The following is a 20,914-nucleotide window of genomic DNA, read 5'->3' on the forward strand; positions in this document are numbered from 1 at the left end:
ATTTTCTGTGATTTATGATAATTATTCTCGTGAGCGCAAAGTTTCTGTCTTTTTAAGCAAGATTAAACAACTATCACCCCGGAAGATACGAAAGGATTTAGTTGGCACAAACACAAATTAAAACACAAGAAACACAATCATAACAGTAGCATAATTGTGCTAACACTCAAGAACATAAATCAAAAAGAAAAAATAAATTTTATTCATTGGGTTGCCTCCCAACAAGCGATATAGTTTTACCCCCTTAGATCGGCATAAAGCAAGGATCTAAGTTCTATCATTTTTGGTGCTAGATACATAAGATGCCCTCATTATTGATTCATATGGTGGCTTAATTATTGTTCTATGAAAGTGTTCCATTCCCTTCCTCAAAGGAAATTGGAACTTAATATTGCCTTCTTTCATATCAATCACTGCACCGATAGTGCGTAAAAACGGTCTACCAAGAATAATTGGACAAGACGGATTGCAATCAATATCAAGAACAATAAAATCTATGGGCACATAATTTCTTTTTGCAAGAATAAGAACATCATAAATTCTTCCCATAGGATTTTTAATAGTAGAATCCGCTAAGTGCAAATTTAAAGAGCATTCTTCAATGTCGGTAAGACCAAGCACATCACATAAAGATTTCGGAATTATAGAAACACTAGCACCTAAGCCACATAAAGAAAAACACTCATAATTTTAATCTTGACTTTGATAGTAGGTTCCCATTCATCATGCAATTTTCTAGGAATTGAAACTTCCACTTCCAATTTTTCTTCAAAAGCTTTCATCATGGCACCAACAATGTGTTTAGTAAAAGCTTTATTTTGTTCATAAGCATGGGGTGAATTTATCATGGATTGAAACAAATAAATACAATCAATCAACGAGCAACTATCATAATTAAAGTCTTTGTAATCCTAAAGAGTGGGCACATCACTAGTTAAAGTTGACCTCTTCAAACCCACTTTTATCAATTTTCTCAACAAGATTTTCACCCTCTGAAATATTGTGACACCTTCTATCTAAAGTTGACTCTTCTCAAGGACCTTTTTCATCCATCTTATTTTTACTAAACAAGGAATCAATAGAATAAACACCAATCACTTTAAGATCTTCATCACTTTTGCAAAAGAAATCACTAGAAAACGCTTTTTAAGAAATTCTCTTTTAGCTCTACGCATAGAGGTTCTTTTCTTACTTTCATCCATAGAAATATAAAGAGCTTTAATTCATTCATCTACTTTAGGCACAAAAAATTTCATCTTGAGATTTTCCACATCATGAGAAATTCTATCAACACTTCTAGACAAATCATCAATCTTATTCAACTTTTCTTCTATGGAAGTATTGAATACTTTTTTGCGTGTTGATAAATTCTTTAATATTATTCTCAAGATCATAGGTGTTCCTATTATTATTGTAAGATTTATTTCCATAGGAATTACCATAATTATTAGAGGAATTACTAGGAAAAGACCTAGGATTAAAATTACCTCTATGAGCATTGTTATTGAAATTATTTCGAGAGATAAAATTCACATCAATGGCATCAATATTTTGCTCAATCAAAGTAGACAAAGGCATATCATTAAAATCAATAGGAGCACTTTTACTAGCAACCAATTTCATAAGAGCATTAACTCTTTCACTCAAAGAAGAAATTTCTTCAACTGAATTAACTTTTTTACTAGTACGAGCCCTTTCGGTATACAATTGTGAATAATTTGCCATGATATTATCAAGCAATTTGGTGGCTTCACCCAAGGTAATTTTGATAAAAGTACCACCAGCGGCGGAATCTAAAAGATTACGAGAAACAAAATTCAACCCCGCATAAAAAATCTGTATGATCATCCAAAGATTTAATCCATGAGTTGGGCAATTCCTTAGCATCATTTTCATCCTTCCTCAAGATTGTGCAACATGCTCATGTTCAAGTTGCTTGAAATTAATGATCTAGGTTCTAAGGGAAATAATTTTTGGGGGAGGAAAGTACTTAGTGATAAAAGCATCTTTGCACTTATTCCAAGAATCAATACTATTGCGAGGCAAATAAGAGAACCAAATTTTTGCAGAATCACACAAGGAAAACGGAAATAATTTCATATTGACCACAGCATTGTCCACATCTTTTTTCTTTTGCATATCGCATAATTCCAGGAAGGTATTAAGATGGGACGCGACATCATCATTAGGAGTACCAGAAAATTGGTCTCTCATAACAAGATTCAGCAAAGCAGTATTGATATCACAAGTCTCTGCACTAGTGGCGGGAGGAGCAAGCGGAGTGCCAATAAAATCATTGTCGTTAGTATTTGAGAAGTCACATGGTTTGGTGTTCTCTTGAGTCATGCTGACAACACAATAAGATTGCACTCAAAAACAGATCCGGCAAGAAAACGGCAAACAGAAAAAGAGAGGCGAATAAACGGCAAATTTTTGTGAAGTGGGGGAGAGGAAAACGAGAGGCAAATAATGTAAATTGCAAGGAGATGAGATTTCTTATTAGGAACCAGGTTATGTTGAAGATCCTCCCCGGCAACCACGCCAGAAATTCCTTTTGATGTCACTTGAAGCTATGTCGGTATTTCCCCAAAGAGGAAGGGATGATGAAGCACAGTGCTGGTAGGTATTTCCCTCAGATATGAAACCAGGGTTATCGAACTAGTAGGAGAACCAAGCAACACAACACAAACAACCCCTACACACAAATAACAACACCTCGCAACCCGACGTGTTAAAGGGGTTGTCAATCCCTTTCGGGGTACGGCGCCTCAAGATAGGCAAAGGACATGAGGTAAATTTGTAGATAGGATAAATAGATCGCGCAACAAATAAATTACAATAAGGTATTTTTGTATTTTTTAGTCTAATAGATCTGAAAATAAACGCAAGGAAAAAGTAGATCGCAAGGCAAATATATGAGAAAGAAGACCCGGGGCCATAGGTTTCACTAATGGCTTCTCTCGAGAAAGATAGGAAACGGTGGGTGAACAAATTACTATTGGGAAATTGATAGAACTTCAAATAATCATGATGATATCAAGGCAATGATCATTACATAGGCACCACGTCCAAGATTGGTAGACCGACTCCTGCCTGCATCTACTACTATTACTCCACACATCGACCGCTATCCAGCATGCATCTAGTGTATTAACTTCATGGAAAAACGGAGTAATGCAATAAGAACGATGCCATGATGTAGACAGGATCTGTGAGGAATAGGAACGCCATATCAAATTCTTCATATGGATCCAAGTCCCTATATGGACCAAAATCTTCATTTGGATCAAATTCCTCACATGGATCCAAATCCTCATATGAACATCATCGTGCTAACACTTCTGTTTCGCAGGGAAAGTCCAAAGGCTATGAAACGAAGTGCACTGGCTTCAATGCCATCTATCTCTTACGGAGCTCGCAGAATGATGAACTCTTTGCCACCCCTTCAGATGTGGGTGGTGAAGAAAAAGAACTAATCTCTTATGCAGGGTTAGGTCTCCAAACGAACTTAATCGTCTGAAGAATTTGCTGGAGACCTGAATATGCTTGAATGGACGCAAGCTAATCATGAAGAAATGAATTACTCATTTCTCATGTCCTCATACTATTATATTTGTTATAAATGTTGATGAAATTCAATTTAATGAAATTGATATCATATTCTTCACTGATGAAGTATATGGGTTCGTAAGTTGCACTAATTCATCTACAGGATGAACAACCGAAAGCTACTGAGTGGGTCCTCGACAGTGGATGTACAAATCACATGACCGGTGACAGGAACTTATTGATGGACACTGCTTTATCTCCACCTCATCTGATGCATATCACCTACACTGACAAATACAAAAGCAAGGACCACAGCCTGCCATATGTCTACATGCAAAATCTTCAGAAGGCTGGTTATGGCATCGACGACTTGGTCATGCTGGGATGAGGAACTTGCATACACTAGCGAATAAGAAGCATGTCATTGGCATCAAGGGTGTCAAATTCCTCAAAGATCATCCTTGTGGGGCTTGTGAGGCTGGAAAGATCACCAGAGCCAAGAATCCCTTGAACACTATCATGACCACTTCTCGTCCCTTTGAATTACTTCACATGGATCTCTTTGGCCCTACTCATTATGCCAGATTCACTAATGCTGCATCTCTATATGGCTTTGTCATTATTGATGGTTATTCTCGTTACACATGGTTGCATATCATCACTTACAAAACTGAAGTGCAAGAAGTCTTCAAATGATTTTCCTCAAGAGCATCTACGAACTTCGGTGTGAAGATCAAGCATATCAGGAGTGATAATGGGACTGAGTTCAAGAATACTAGTCTTATGACTATCTTGTTGAACTTGGTATTACTCATGAGTTATCTGCCCCTTATACTCCTCAGCAGAATGGCGTCGTGGAGCGCAAGAATCAGACTCTTGTTGAGATGGCTCGCACTATGCTTGATGAATACAAGACTCTGCCTCGTTTCTGGCCTGACGCTATTGATATTGCATGCCACATCATCAACTGGCTCTATCTTCACAAATTCTTCAAAAAGATCTCATATGAACTCACTGACAAGAAACACAATGTAAGTTATTTCAAAGTCTTCGGTGCTAAATGATGGATTAGAGATCCTCCTCACAATTCTAAATTTGCACCGAAAGCACATGAGGGTTTTATGCTTCGTTACGGAAAGGACTCGCACACCTACAGAGTCTTCAACACCTATCATCACAAGGTTGTTGAAAATGTAGATGTGTGGTTCGATGAAACTAACGGCTTGCAAAGAGAGCGCCTACCTCCTGTGTTAGATGAAATGTCACTGAAATCCATCAAGTTCAAGGCTACTTAGGATGTTATTCCTACCGAAGAATCTGCTGAAGAAGTCATTCCAGAACGTGAAGAAAATCATGCTGGTGCTACTGAAGAAAATGGCCCTAAATAAAATGTTATGCCAAATCAAAGTCGTCAACATGCTCATCCTCGTGTTGCAAATGAAGTGCGGATTGAGAGAATCATCAACGACATCAACGCACCAGGTCCTCTCACGTGCTCGAAAGCTTCACATTTGTCTAACTTTTGTGGGCATTTTGCGTTTGTCTCTATCACAGAGCCCAGCAAAGTTGATGAAGCATTTTTGGAGTCTGAATGGATTCAAGCTATGCAAGATGAATTGCATCAATTCGAGCTCAATAATTTGTGGGAGCTTGCCAAGCGACTAGACCCACACAAGAACAATATCATCGGCACAATATGGATCTACCGCAACAAGCAAGATGAAAATGGCCTTGTGGTGAGGTATAAGGCCTGTCTTGTTGCCCAAGGCTACGCACAGGTTGAAGGAATTGATTTCGATGAAACTTTTGCACCTGTTGCTGGACTTGAGGCTATTCGCATATTGATTGCTTATGCTAATCATCATAATATCATCTTATATCAAATGTATGTGAAAAGTGCATTCCTCATTGGTAAGCTTGAGGAAGAAGTATATGTTGCTCAACCACCAGGTTTTGAGGATCCAAAACTTCCAGGCCATGTCTTCAGGCTCAACAAGGCCCTCTATGGCCTCAAGCAAGCTCCTCGGGTCGTATGATACATTGAAGGAATTCCTCATGAAGAAAGGCTTCAAACCCAGTTCACTCGACCCAACTCTTTTCACCAAAACATATGATAATGAATTATTTGTGTGCCAAATATATGTTGACGATATTATCTTTGGCTGTACTAACAAATGTTACAGTTGTTGACCGGCGCTGCGATGGTGTCGGTGGCTGCGAGTGCCTGGTTGCGGCATTGCAATGATGTCATCAAGTGGCGGTGGGTGATCCGAGTCGAAGATTGTGATGGCCAGAGAATCAAGATTAGGGAGGAAAATGTTAGATTTAATCTTGCTTCATGTATCTGCATGTAGTTAGATGTTTTAGATGTGGTCTGCTGTAGTTCCGAAGGTGTACGCGCGACGTGTATGAGGCCGGTTAGTCGTCAGTATGGAAGTGGGCAAATGTGACGCCCCCGATTCAATCGTACACTAATCAATGGCGACGTGGGCCCGTAAGGCACACAGCCAAGTTAGTAAAAGTTTTGCAATGACTAGACTCAACTTCGGCCAAAGAGTGTGGAAGGGGGATTCCTACAGGCAGTTGGCTCTGATACCAACTTGTGACGCCCCTGATTCAATCGTACACTAATCATACACGCAAACGTGTACGATCAAGATCAGGGACTCACGGGAAGATATCACAACACAACTCTAAAAATAAAATAAGTCATACAAGCATCATAATACAAGCCAGGGGCCTCGAGGGCTCGAATACAAGTGCTCGATCATAGACGAGTCAGCGGAAGCAACAATATCTGAGTACAGACATAAGTTAAACAAGTTTGCCTTAAGAAGGCTAGCACAAACTGGGATACAGATCGAAAGAGGCGCAGGTCTCTTGCCTGGGATCTTCCTAACTACTCCTGGTCATCGTCAGCGGGCTGCACGTAGTAGTAGGCACCTCCGGTGTAGTAGGAGTCGTTGTCGAAGGTGGCATCGGGCTCCTGGACTCCAGCATCTGGTTGCGACAACCAGAAAGAAAGGAAAGGGGGAAAAGGGGGGAGAAAGCAACCGTGAGTACTCATCCAAAGTACTCGCAAGCAAGGAACTACACTACATATGCATGGGTATATGTGTAAGGAGGCCATATCAGTGGACTGAACTGTAGAAAGCCAGAATAAGAGGGGGATAGCTAGTCCTATCGAAGACTACGCTTCTGGCAGCCTCCGTCTTGCAGCATGTAGAAGAGAGTAGACTGAAGTCCTCCAAGTAGCATCTCCAGTAGCATCGCATAGCATAATCCTACCCGACGATCCTCCCCTCGTCGCCCTGTGGAAAAGCGATCACCGGGTTGTCTGTGGAACTTGGAAGGGTGTGTTTTATTAAGTATCCGGTTCTAGTTGTCATAAGGTCAAGGTACAACTCCAAGTCGTCCTGTTACCGAAGATCACGGCTATTCGAATAGATTAACTTCCCTGCAGGGGTGCACCACATAACCCAACACGCTCGATCCCATTTGGCCGGACACACTTTCCTGGGTCATGCCCGGCCTCGGAAGATCAACACGTCGCAGCCCCACCTAGGCACAATAGAGAGGTCAGCCCGCCGATCTAAATCCTATGCGCGTAGGGGTCTGGGCCCATCGCCCATTGCACACCTGCACGTTGCGAGGGCGGCCGGAAGCAGACCTAGCAACCTCCATTACAAAGGAAGTCACGTTACGCGGTCCAATCCGGCGCGCGCCGCTCCGTCGCTGACGTCAAGAAGGCTTCGGCTGATACCACGACGCCGGGATACCCATAACTACTCCCGCGTAGATGGTTAGTGCGTATAGACCAAATGGCCAGACTCAGATCAAATACCAAGATCTCGTTAAGCGTGTTAAGTATCCGCGAACGCCGAACAGGGCCAGGCCCACCTGTCTCCTAGGTGGTCTCAACCTGCCCTGTCGCTCCGCCACAAAGTAACCGTCGGGGGCCGTCGGGAACCCAGGCCCACCTCTACCGGGATGGAGCCACCTGTCCTTTCAGCCCCCTTATCCGAATCACTTGCGGGTACTCAATGAGCTGACCCGACTTTAGTCACCATCTATATAGTATGTATGTATAGTATATACCCGTGATCACCTCCCGAGTGATCACGGCCCGATAGTACAGCAAGGCAGGCTGACAAGAATGTAGGGCCACAGATGATAAACTAGGATCCTATACTAAGTATTTAGGATTGCAGGTAAGGTATCAACAGATGTAGAAACAATGTCAGGCTATGCATCAGAATAGGATTAACGGAAAGCAGTAACATGCTACACTACTCTAATGCAAGCGGTATAGAGGAGAATAGGCGATATCTGGTGATCAAGGGGGGGGGGCTTGCCTGGTTGCTCTGGCAAGAGAGAGGGGTCGTCAGCTCCGTAGTCGTACTGGGTAGCAGCAGCGTCGGTCTCGTAGTCTACCAGAGAGAAGTGGGGGAAGAAACAATGAATACCATGCAAACAGATGCATATCAGGTCACCAAGCAGAGCTAGACGTGTTCTAACGTGGTCTGAGGTGATACCGGTGAAGGAATACCGGTGAAGGGGGGAAACATCTGGGAAAGTATCCCCGGTGTTCCGTGTTTTCGGACAGATGAACCGTAGGTGAAATGTTGCAGGTTCACTATGCTAGGGACGCATGGTGGACGAACGAGCTGCGTATTCGGATTTGTCTCGTCGTTTTGAGCAACTTTCATGTACAAAGTTTTTTCATCCGAGTTACGATATATTTTATATTATTTTCTAAAGTTTTAATAATATTCTGGAATTATTATTTATTCGAAATTAAATAGCTAAATGCTAGGTGCACCCAGCTCAGCGTACACAGAAGTATTACCAGAGGCTGACAGGTGGGCCAGGGGGTCCCTGTTGACCAGTCAACATTTGACTGGTCAACAGGGGGTGGGGCCCCTGTCATTGACTGCTACATTAACTAACTAATAGTTAATTATGTTAATTATGTTAATTAGAGATTAGATTAATCTAATTATGATTAAATAAATAAATAAATTAATTAATATTTTACTTATTATTATTTATTTATTTTAAATTCATTTTCTTATAGTAGGGTCCACATGTCATATACACTACACCTAACCACTCATTAGCCTAACTGTACTAATTAGCTACTAACCTAAACAAGGCCCGGTCTCATCCAGAGATGCACCCGGCCACACACACACATGGCCTCACACAAACGACACACACGACACACACAGCACAACAACTCACACACACACGGCCACTCGGCCATGGCCAGCGGTAGCAACGACGCGCGGCGAACAGCGACGACAGTGGTGCTGGCGAGCAGGAGTGGCAACACATAGCGGCAGCAGCAGTTAAGAATAGCAGCAGGAGGGGGAGGAATGGCAGCGGCCTGAGCAGCAGCTACGTGAGCAGGGGCACGGCCAGGGGGACATATGTGCGCGAGGGCGCGGCCTGGGGCGCGCGCGGTGCGGCAGAGGGGCGGCGAGGGGCGCACGGGAGCGGGGCAGGAGCAGCATGCGGAGGGGGGACGCGGCCGACTAGCAGGGCGCGCAGCAGCACAACCACGGGCGCCCGTGGCCACGGCAACCTTTAACTACGGTGGAACAGGACGGGTCAGAGGGGGAACGAGGGGAATGGGAGTGGTTCTTACGAGGGGAGGCGGAGGACGCGGCCGGCGTGGCGAAGGAGCTCCAGTGAGGTAGATCGGGCGCGGGGCAGCGACGGCCGTAGGCGAGGAAGACGCGTCGATCCCGTCGGTGAGGTGCCGCCGAGCTCGAGGTGGTGGTCGGAGAGGACAAGGCGGACGACGGCGAGGCTCCTGGCGCGGTCCTAGGCGGCGGGGGTGACAGTGAGCACGTAGACGACGACGGCCATGGTGACGGTGACGGCGGTCTAATGCGGGGGAGGAAGAGAGCGGCGCGTGGGGGGAGGAATGAGGTAGCTAGGGTTCGCAGGGGGGTCGATGGCGTCTTATCCATCGGGGGAAGCGCAGGATGGCTGACACGCATGCCCAGCGGCGGCCATGGTGGTTGGATGTGTGCCACGACCTCTGTCTCGTACAGGGAAAAGGGATGACCCCCATTGGGCTGGGCCAGTGCATAGTAGCGGTTGGGCTAAACTGAAAGAGAGTCTTTTCTTATTTCTGATTTGTATTTTCTCAGATGTTTTGCATTGCTTTGGGTTACTAAATGAATTTAGTAGAATGTATAACTTGTCAAAATAATTATTATGCAATATTCTGCATTGCCTCAAAAAGTTCGAAGATCATTTGACCTCATTTGAATTTGGTTTAAAATGAAAGGATTTATTTTGGGGCTGTTTGGACCAGTTTGAAAATAGTTTAAGGGCATTTTAATAATTCAAATAATGTTGTATTATTCATGACCATTTGTTAGTGAATTTTTGCAACCCAGCCTACATTTTTATTTTATTATTTAAAAATTTAATAATTTGACTTGCATTAGAATTTGAATTCGAGTTCGATTTGGATCAAGGTGAGGTTTAGAAAATTAATCGTGATGACATGGCTCCATTCGCATGTGATTACTGTAGCTTAACTATCCGGGCGTCACAATTCTCCTCCACTACAAGAAATCTCATCCCGAGATTTAAGAGGCGGAGTAAAGGGGGAAGGTTCTGGTTACGAAATTCTAGCGAGTGTTCTCGGTCTTGGTTGCTCTTCTCGAAGAGGTTGATCCATTACGTGAGGTCTTCATTTTGCTGCTTCGGGTCATCATGATGAAATCGTCATCTTTTCTTCGGTGTCTTCATCGTACATACGAAGGGCAAGGGGTAACTCCGGGAAAACGGACCTCTGCAAGGTTGGCTATCTAGTTGATAACATCAGGGAAGGTGGTGGAAGTAACTCTCGAATTGAAATTAAAGAAAATATCAAGAGAAAAATAAGAAGGTTCCATGTGAAGTTTCGAACGGGCAGGCAACCGTTCGATGCCTGAAACAGGGTGTGAAAGGGGCTCAAAGCAATCGGGAATAAGTATTGCGTCTTATACCAGAATAGATAAAAAGGTAGGTGGCCCGTGAATTACATACGAAGTCAAAATCGAGGAATAACTTTGGCAACAGGGTGTACAGGAGAGTCAGGTTTCGATCCCATGGATCTGTGGTTTATGGGCCCACCATGTGGGTTAAGAGTAGGAAGGCGATGACGTCTTACACGATCATGTAAGCAAGGCATGTCAGAGGGTAGTCTGTCAGTTATGTCGGCAACACCATCGGTACCAAGGGCGAGGGACGAAGAGAACCATTTTCATGCTCGTTGAAACGAGGCGGACCAATAGGCAAAGTTCTCGTCCATCGGTGGTTACCGGAATTTCATCAACAAAAGTAACAGGGTCTTACTGACAGAGTTGTACCCCGAGGGGTTTACATAAGCAGGGAATTAATATTGCTTAGACCATAATGATCACCAGAAAGGTTAAACCAAATAATGGAAAGGAAAATATGATTATCAGATATTCCAGGGGTATATCCTTCCCAATGATAAGCAGAGCAGGATATCCATGACAGGATATAATGTAGAAAACCTTTTAGGTAGGGAAGAGAAATTTCATGACATTACCCATACAATGGTGTTTGGATAATTGGTAAAGAGACATTTAGCATTGGGATTTAAATGTTCTTGTTGAAAATCGGAGTATCACAGACATTCTTCGAGATAGCATTGACATGGTCTTCAAGCAAAGGTCGGGCTTGGATATACAAGGGATTCATCATCATTAACCCAAAGAGAGGATGAGGGGGGTGGCTGATGGAATCAGCGGAAATTTGTCGAGATTAACAAAGATGGATTTCCACAATTATGTGAACAAGGAGATAACATTTGTCAAATCAAATGGTATAATGATGTATGCTCGAGGAAAACATACACATTTAAACATTGGTTGAAAGGTGCACCCGAATATGGGCTGGGTTGCACGACCAACATCGGAATGGTGATTCAATAATCAACAATCTAAGAATGAACGGCCAACCATTAACTTCAAATCAAGAGGGTTGCTAGAAGGGCAGAGTCCAAACAGCACCGTTCACCTGTTGGTACCCCGGTTGGAATCAACATGAGGACCAAGAAAGAATGGTGATGGTGAGAAGTATCACTATACCAAGAATTCTTAAGAGGTGGAGTAATCCTCACGACATTCTTGACATAAAAGATGGTAACACTCCAAGGTAAAGAAGAATAAATGCTGGATAGCAAGGAACTCAAGGTATAACACAAAACACGAACAAGTTTGTGTTGGAGGGAAGGCAATAAAGTGGCCGATGATAACACAACTCATCGAGGGCAAGGATGGTATTTCTCTTCATGAATCCGGTTGATATCCTGGAAGAGCTCATAAGGTTGATGATGATCACGACACATTTGTTGAGAGATTTCTTGAAGATGTAATCAATCAGCGACGACATCAAGTCAAAGGAATGACGAAGCAAGAGGTTATTGGTACCACAGTCGACACAAACTCGAACTCAAGCTTGTTGTTTAAGGTGAAATGATATGACAAGGAAAATCGACGCAAGCTTAGCTCATCGTCGACAGTGGTGCTCCGAGAATAAGGACCAGGTAGCACAGTTAAAAGTTGCACGATAAGGATATAGCCGATCAGGCTAGGAATGGCTTGATCGGGTACAAACTCATACTTAAAGAAGATTAAAAAGAGTAGTTGAACCGTAGTGCGGACTCGGTTCAGTTATTGGTGTCTTTGAGTGTTTAAAAACTCAGAGCCCGTGAAAAATTGGAATCAGTGGGAATGTGGCACTTGATGAAGAACTCATAAGAAGTTACATAGTTCCATGATAATCTCGAGATACCAGGGGGGTAATACTCGATGATAGATCAAAGTAGAGGTTGGACTGGGCTATTGCTCTACAGAAGACCAGTGCTTAAACTTGCACGAGAAATGGTATTTAAAAATGAACATGGTCGGAACCACGATTGCAAAAGGCCAGATCCCAGATATAAGATGAACTTATACCAAAGGGATAATTAATTCCAGAGAAGCTTTAATGATAAGATCTACATCGTGTCCATGGGCATGAACACAAGTTCAAGGTCGACTCCCACTTCTCCAATGCATAACCTTTCATTCACTTCTCACTTTCGAGGAGGTTGTAGTGTTGAAATTTTATCTGGCAAAATACCAGGAGTGTATGACTCGTGAAAACTTTCTAGTTCACACATATTAAGGAAGGCATATGTTCAAGCCATCGGGGCTTCTTAGAACATATATCACGAACTTCAGGAGTAATTAACACAAGCTCAAAGTAGAGCATGGTTGACAAAGCAAAGGATACAATTTACCAAAGGCGGTATATATCCTAGGAAAGGCTCAAGGTTATTGAATATGAAGGATATTGTCGGATAAAATCCAACAAAGGATCTGGGGTGAGTATTGGCACACAACCAGAGGAAGAAGCAAGGCAAAGACATTGGATTATAGAAACAACTGAATAACTTAGAGCTCAATTGCTAAGGAATTATGATTTACAAAGCGAAGGATCAGACGCAGACGCTCTGATCAAGGATGGATAAGTTCAATAGACTTAGGGGCACAATCGACGACAATTTAATTGGCGAGAACTGGCTCATGATTAAAACAACATCTGAGCCAGAAGGATGGATTCTAGGATCTGTTTGAGGATTGCGAGCATTCGCAACAAGTCGAATCAACAGACTCAAAATGACAATGACAATGGATGTCAACAAGATTAATAGACTTATGGGATTAACCATAATGCAAGCAATCAAAAAGTTCAAGAGTAATAGGATGCTCAGGATTTTCGAAAGATCGAATGATATTTCGAGGATTGGTGACATACATGAATCAACTGGGGATGAGTGGATACTCGGTAAGTGCGAGAAATTATCCGTAGGGGTATTCAGGTGGTAAGGAACTGCAAGGCAGTAGGCATAAGTATTCTAAGAACAACAAAGAATATTTCAGGGCATCTTGTAATAAAAAGAGTAACTGGGAACTAAGTAAGAACGGTGTATGAATTTATTCATAGGGATATTTTGGTGGTAGTGAATTGCAAAAGCAATGGGCAGTCCCGAAAGAGTATCGGAAAGTAAATTTGAAATCTTCTGGTGCAGTTGGCGATCATCTGGACTGAAGGGCCTCTTCGGGAGGAAGTATTTTCGAGAGCCTAATGTTAGATTTTAGTAAAAATCGTTTAACCCGAATAGAAGAGAGTTCAGAATCCCAGAGTATAGGTCGAGGAATAAAAGATCCTAATAGCAACCAATGGCGACGTGGGCCCGTAAGGCACACAGCCAAGTTAGTAAAAGTTTTGCAATGACTAGACTCAACTTCGGCCAAAGAGTGTGGAAGGGGGATTCCTACAGGCAGTTGGCTCTAATACCAACTTGTGACGCCCCTGATTCAATCGTACACTAATCATACACGCAAACGTGTACGATCAAGATCAGGGACTCACGGGAAGATATCACAACACAACTCTAAAAATAAAATAAGTCATACAAGCATCATAATACAAGCCAGGGGCCTCGAGGGCTCGAATACAAGTGCTCGATCATAGACGAGTCAGCAGAAGCAACAATATCTGAGTACAAACATAAGTTAAACAAGTTTGCCTTAAGAAGGCTAGCACAAACTGGGATACAGATCGAAAGAGGCGCAGGTCTCCTGCCTGGGATCCTCCTAACTACTCCTGGTCGTCGTCAGCGGGCTGCACGTAGTAGTAGGCACCTCCGGTGTAGTAGGAGTCGTCGTCGACGATGGCATCTGGCTCCTGGACTCCAGCATCTGGTTGCGACAACCAGAAAGAAAGGAAAGGGGAAAAGGGGGGGAGAAAGCAACCGTGAGTACTCATCCAAAATACTCGCAAGTAAGGAACTACACTACATATGCATGGTTATATGTGTAAGGAGGCCATATCAGTGGACTGAACTGCAGAAAGCCAGAATAAGAGGGGGATAGCTAGTCCTATCGAAGACTACGCTTCTGGCAGCATCCGTCTTGCAGCATGTAGAAGAGAGTAGACTGAAGTCCTCCAAGTAGCATCTCCAGTAGCATCGCATAGCATAATCCTACCCGGTGATCCTCCCCTCGTCGCCCTGTGGAAAAGCGATCACCGGGTTGTCTGTGGAACTTGGAAGGATGTGTTTTATTAAGTATCCGGTTCTAGTTGTCATAAGGTCAAGGTACAACTCCAAGTCGTCCTGTTACCGAAGATCACGGCTATTCGAATAGATTAACTTCCCTGCAGGGGTGCACCACATAACCCAACACGCTCGATCCCAGTTGGCCGGACACACTTTCCTGGGTCATGCCCGGCCTCGAAAGATCAACACGTCGCAGCCCCACCTAGGCACAACAGAGAGGTCAGCCCGCCGATCTAAATCCTATGCGCGTAGTGGTTTGGGCCCATCGCCCATTGCACACCTGCACGTTGCGAGGGCGACCGGAAGCAGACCTAGCAACCTCCATTACAAAGGAAGTCACGTTACGCGGTCCAATCCGGCGTGCGTTGCTCCGTCGCTGACGTCAAGAAGGCTTCGGCTGATACCACGACGCCAGGATACCCATAACTACTCCCGCGTAGATGGTTAGTGCGTATAGACCAAATGGCCAGACTCAGATCAAATACCAAGATCTCGTTAAGCGTGTTAAGTATCCGCGAACGCCAAACAGGGCCAGGCCCACCTGTCTCCTAGGTGGTCTCAACCTGCCATGTCGCTCCGCCACAAAGTAACAGTCGGGGGCCGTCGGGAACCCAGGCCCACCTCTACCGGGATGGAGCCACCTGTCCTTTCAGCCCCCTTATCCGAATCACTTGCGGGTACTCAATGAGCTGACCCGACTTTAGTCACCATCTATATAGTATGTATGTATAGTATATACCCGTGATCACCTCCCGAGTGATCACGGCCCGATAGTGTTACCAGAGGTGTTAGGTGGGCCAGGGTGTCCCTGTTGACCAGTCAACGTTTGCCTGGTCAACAGGGGATGGGGCCCCCTGTCATTGACTACTACATTAACTAACTAACAGTTAATTATGTTAATTATGTTAATTAGTGATTAGATTAATCTAATTATGATTAAATTAATTAATTAATTAATATTTTACTTATTATTATTTATTTATTTTAAATTCATTTTCTTATAGTAGGGTCCACATGTCATATACACTACACATTAGCTTAACTGTACTAATTAGCTACTCCCTCCGTAAACTAATATAAGAGCGTTTAGAATACTAAAATAGTGATCTAAATGCTCTTATATTAGTTTACAGAGGGAGTACTAACCTAAACAAGGCCCGGTCTCATCCAGAGACGCACCCAGCCACACACACACATGGCCTCACACACACACGACACACACAGCACAACAACTCACACACACACGGCCGCTCGCCCATGGCCAGCGGTAGCAACGACGCGCGGCGAACAGCGACAGGCAGTGGTGCCGGCGAGCAGCAGTGGCAACACATAGCGGCAGCAGCAGTTAAGAATAGCAGCAGGAGGGGGAGGAATGGCAGCAGCCTGAGCAGCAGCTACGTGAGCAGGGGCACGGCCAAGGGGACATACGCGCGCGAGGGCGCGGCCTGGGGCGCGCCCGGTGCGGCAAAGGGGCGGCCAGGGGCGCACGGGAGCGGGGCAGGAGCAGCATGCGGAGGGGGGCGCGGCCGACTTGCGGGGCGCGCGGGAGCACAACCACGGGCGCCCGCAGCCACGGCAACCTTTAACTACGGTGGAACGGCGACGGATCAGAGGGGGAATGAGGGGAATGGGAGTGGTGCTCACGAGGGGAGGCGGAGGACGCGGCCGGCGTGGCGAAGGAGCTCCAGTGAGGTAGATCGGGCGTGGGGCAGCGACGGCCGTAGGCGAGGAAGACGCGTCGATCCCGTCGGTGAGGTGCCGCCGAGCTCGAGGTGGTGGTCGGAGAGGACGAGGCGGACGACGACGAGGCTCCTGGCGCGGTCCTAGGCGGCGGGGGTGACAGTGAGCACGTAGACGACGACGGCCATGGTGACGGTGGCGGCGGTCTAATGCGGGGGAGGAAGAGAGCGGCACGTGGGGGGAGGAAAGAGGTAGCTAGGGTTCACAGGGGGGGTCGATGGCGTCTTATCCATCGGGGGAAGCGCAGGATGGCTGACACGCGTGCCCAGCGGCGGACATGGTGGTTGGATGTGTGCCACGACCTCTGTCTCGTACAGGAAAAAGGGATGACTCCCATTGGGCTGGGCCAGTGCATAGTAGCGGTTGGGCTAAAGTGAAAGAGAGTCTTTTCTTATTTCTGATTTGTATTTTCTCAGATGTTTTGCATTCTTTTGGGTTACTAAATGAATTTAGTAGAATGTATAACTTGTCAAAATAATTATTATGCAATATTCTGCATTGCCTCAAAATGTTCGAAGATCATTTGAACTCATTTGAATTTGGTTTAAAATGAAAGGATTTATTTTGGGGCTGTTTAGACTAGTTTGAAAATAGTTTAAGGGCATTTTAATAATTCAAATAATGTTGGATTATTCATGACCATTAGTTAGTGAATTTTTGCAACCCAGCCTACATTTTTATTTTATTATTTAAAAATTTAAAAATTTGACTTGCATTAGAATTTGAATTCGAGTTCGATTTGGATAAGGTAAGGTTTAGAAAATTAATCGTGATGACATGGCTCCATTCGCATGTGATTACTGTAGCTTAACTATCCGGGCGTCACAGCAAAGAAGGCAAGATGCTAGCTGCCGTGTGATACGGCGTCCAAGGTGTGATGCCGTGATGTTGTGCGAAGCAGCACTGCCGTGAGATGCGGCAAGCAGGTGCAAGATGGATGGAGCGGCAGGACAAATTAGTAGAGTAAAATGGGTAAGTCATTGTAGTTTGTTAGGATGCATGAGTCATTAGTCGTGAGGCCATGAGGGCTGGGCAAAAATGTAGCCATGATGGTGTCTAAATTGTTGGCACCGCCTCACCTCGCAGTGCCGCTTCTTCTTCTACCTTGAGCTGCCTAACACAAGTCTCATTCTCTCTCTATCTATCAAGAGAACCAGAACGCACACACACGGAGGAACAAACACACACACACACCTCACCATGAAGACACTAGCTTTGCTCTCTACTCCCGGTGAGACACACATACACTACATTGTTTCATCTGCCAGCCCTCACGGCCTCACGACTAACGACTCATGCATCCTAACAAACTACAATGACTTACCCATTTTACTCTACTGATTTGTCCTGCCGCTCCATCCATCTTGCGCCTGCTTGCCGCATCTCACGGCAGTGCTGCTTCGCACAGCATCACGGCATCACATCTTGGACGTCATATCACACGGCAACTAGCATCTTGCCTTCTTTGCCCACTTCCAAACTGACGACTAGCCGGCCTCGTACGTGTCGCGCGTCCACCTTCGGAACTACAACAGACCACATCTAAAATATCTAACTACATGCAGATACATGAAGCAAGATTAAATCTAACATTTTTCTCCCTAATCTTGATTCTCTGGCCATCACAATCTTCGACTCGGATCACCCACCGCCACTTGATGACATCATCGCAATGCCGCAACCAGGCACTCGCCTCCACCGACACCATCGCAGCGCCAGTCAACATCTTGTCGTGGATGATGTCCTTGCGATGCCGATCACCACACCATCATCATCTCGCGGCATCACACCGCATCTCCTTGTAACGGCCTCGCACCGTCGTCATGGCAGCCTCGCACCACCGTCTCCTCATAGCGGCATCATACCGCAACCACATGTTCGCGCGGCATCACACCGCCGAACACCTCCTTGTCGTGGACGACACGATCGCAGCGTCGAGCACCACGCACCATATTGTCCGCGACGACGCCATCGCGGCGCCGATCAGCATGCCGACTTGCCGCTCACAACGGCCACTTCTTGACGTGGACCATGTGATCTTCGTTTCACGGATCGCACCGCAACCGGCCGCCGGCGACATCGCGCCACCGGTAGCTTCCACCCTGCGTGGCCGTCGCCGCATCGGGTTGACGAGGCTCTGATGCCAATTGTTGGCACCGCCTCACCTCGCAGCGCTGCTTCTTCTTCTACCTTGAGTTGCTTCACACAACTCTCCTTCTCTCTCTATCTATCAAGAGAACGAGAACGCACACACACGGAGGAACAAACACACACACCTCTCCATGGAGACACTAGCTTTGCTCTCTACTCCCGGTAAGACACACATACACTACATTAAACGTGCGGACCCTACGGGTTCGAGAACTATGTAGACATGGTCGAGAGACCTCTCCGGTCATAACCAATAGAGGAACCTGGATGCCCATATTGGCTCCTACATTTTCTACAAAGATCTTTATCGGTCGAACCATTATGACATCATACCTAATTCCCTTGGTCCATCGGTATGCTACTTGCCCGAGATTCGATCTTCGATATCTTCATACCTAGTTCAATATCGTTACCAGTAAGTCTCTTTACTCATTCTGTAATACATCACCTAGTGACTAACTCCTTACTTATTGGCTTGCAAGCTTATGATGTGTATTACTGAGAGGGCCGAGAGATACCTCTCCAGACTCGGAGTGACAAATCCTTATCTCGATCTATCCCAACTCAACAAACACCTTCGGAGATAACTATAGAGCATATTTATAATTACCCAGTTACATTATGACGTTTGATAGAAGACAAGGCATTCCTCCGATATTCGGGAGTTGCATAATCTCATAGTCAAAGGAATATGTATTTGACATGAAGAAAGCAATAGCAATAAAACAGATGGGTCTTGTCTATCACATCATTCTCCTAATGTTGTGATCTGGTTATCAAATGACAACTCATGTCAATGTTTAGGAAACCTTAACCATCTTTGATCAATGAGCTAACGTAGTAGAGGCTTACTAGGCACATGGTATTTGTATATGTATTCACACATGTATTTAGGTTTCTGATCAATACAATTCTAGCATGAATAATAAACCTTTATCATGAATAAGGAAATATAAAATAATAACTTTATTATTGCCTCGAGGGCATATTTCCTTTAGTCTCCCACTTGCACTAGAGTCAATAATCTAGTTCACGTCGCCATGTGAATAACACCCATAGTTCACATCGCCAAGTGATCAATACCCAAAGAGTTTACTACAGTCAATAATCTAGTTCACATCGCCATGTGATTAACACCCGAAGAGTACTAAGGCGTGATCATGTTTTGCTTGTGAGATAAGTTTAGTCATGGGTCTGTCACATTTAGATTCGTATGTATTTTGCAAATTTCTATGTCTAGAATGCTCTGCATGGAGCTACTTTAGCTAATTGCTCCCACTTTCAATATATATCGAGATTGACACTCAGTGACATCTGAATCTTTGTCAAAGATTGCATCGACGTAACTCTTTACGATGAACTCTTTATCACCTCCATAACCGAGAAATATTTCCTTAGCCTCTAAGGATAATTTTGACAGATGTCCAGTGATCTACTCCTAGATCACTATTGTACCCCCTTGCCAAACTCATGGCAAGGTACACAATAGGTCTGGTACACAGCATGGCGTACTTTATAGAACCTATGACTGAGGCATATGGAATGACTTTCATTCTCTCTCTATCTTACGCCGTGGTCGGGCTTTGAGTCTTACTCAAGTTCACACCTTACAATACAGGCAAGAACTCCTTCTTTGACTGATTCATTTTGAACTCCTTCAAAATCTTGTCAATGTATGTACTCATCAAAAAATCTTATCAAGCGTCTTGATCTATCTCTATAGATCTTGATGCCTAATATGTAAGCAGCTTCTCTGAGGTCTTCCATTGAAAAATTCTTAAACTCTCCTTGTATGCTATCCAGAAATTTTATATCATTACCAATCGGCAATATGTCATCCACGTATAATATCAGAAATGCTACAGAGCTCCCACTCACTTTCTTGTAAATACAGGCTTCACCATAAGTCTGTAATTATGTATAAAACCATATGCTTTGATCACCTCATCAAAGCGTATATTCCAACTCCGAGATACTTGCACCAGTCCATAGATGGATCGCTGGAGCTTGCACACTTTGTTAGCACCTTTAGGATCGACAAAACCTTCTGGTGGCATCATATACAACTCTTCTTTAAGAAATCCATTAAGGATTGCAGTTTTGACGTGCATTTGCCAAATTTCATAATTATAAAATGCGGTAATTGCTAACATGATTCGGACTGACTTAAGCATCACTAGGGATGAGAAGGTCTCATCATAGTCAACCCCTTGAACTTGTCGAAAACCTTTAGCGACAAGTGGAGCTTTGTAGATGGTGACATTACCATCAATGTATGTCTTCTTCTTGAAGATCCATTTATTCTCAATGGCTTGTCTATCATCGGGCAAGTCG

Source organism: Triticum dicoccoides, chromosome 2B, assembly GCF_002162155.2.
Source record: "Triticum dicoccoides isolate Atlit2015 ecotype Zavitan chromosome 2B, WEW_v2.0, whole genome shotgun sequence".
Taxonomy (NCBI): Eukaryota; Viridiplantae; Streptophyta; class Magnoliopsida; order Poales; family Poaceae; genus Triticum; species Triticum dicoccoides.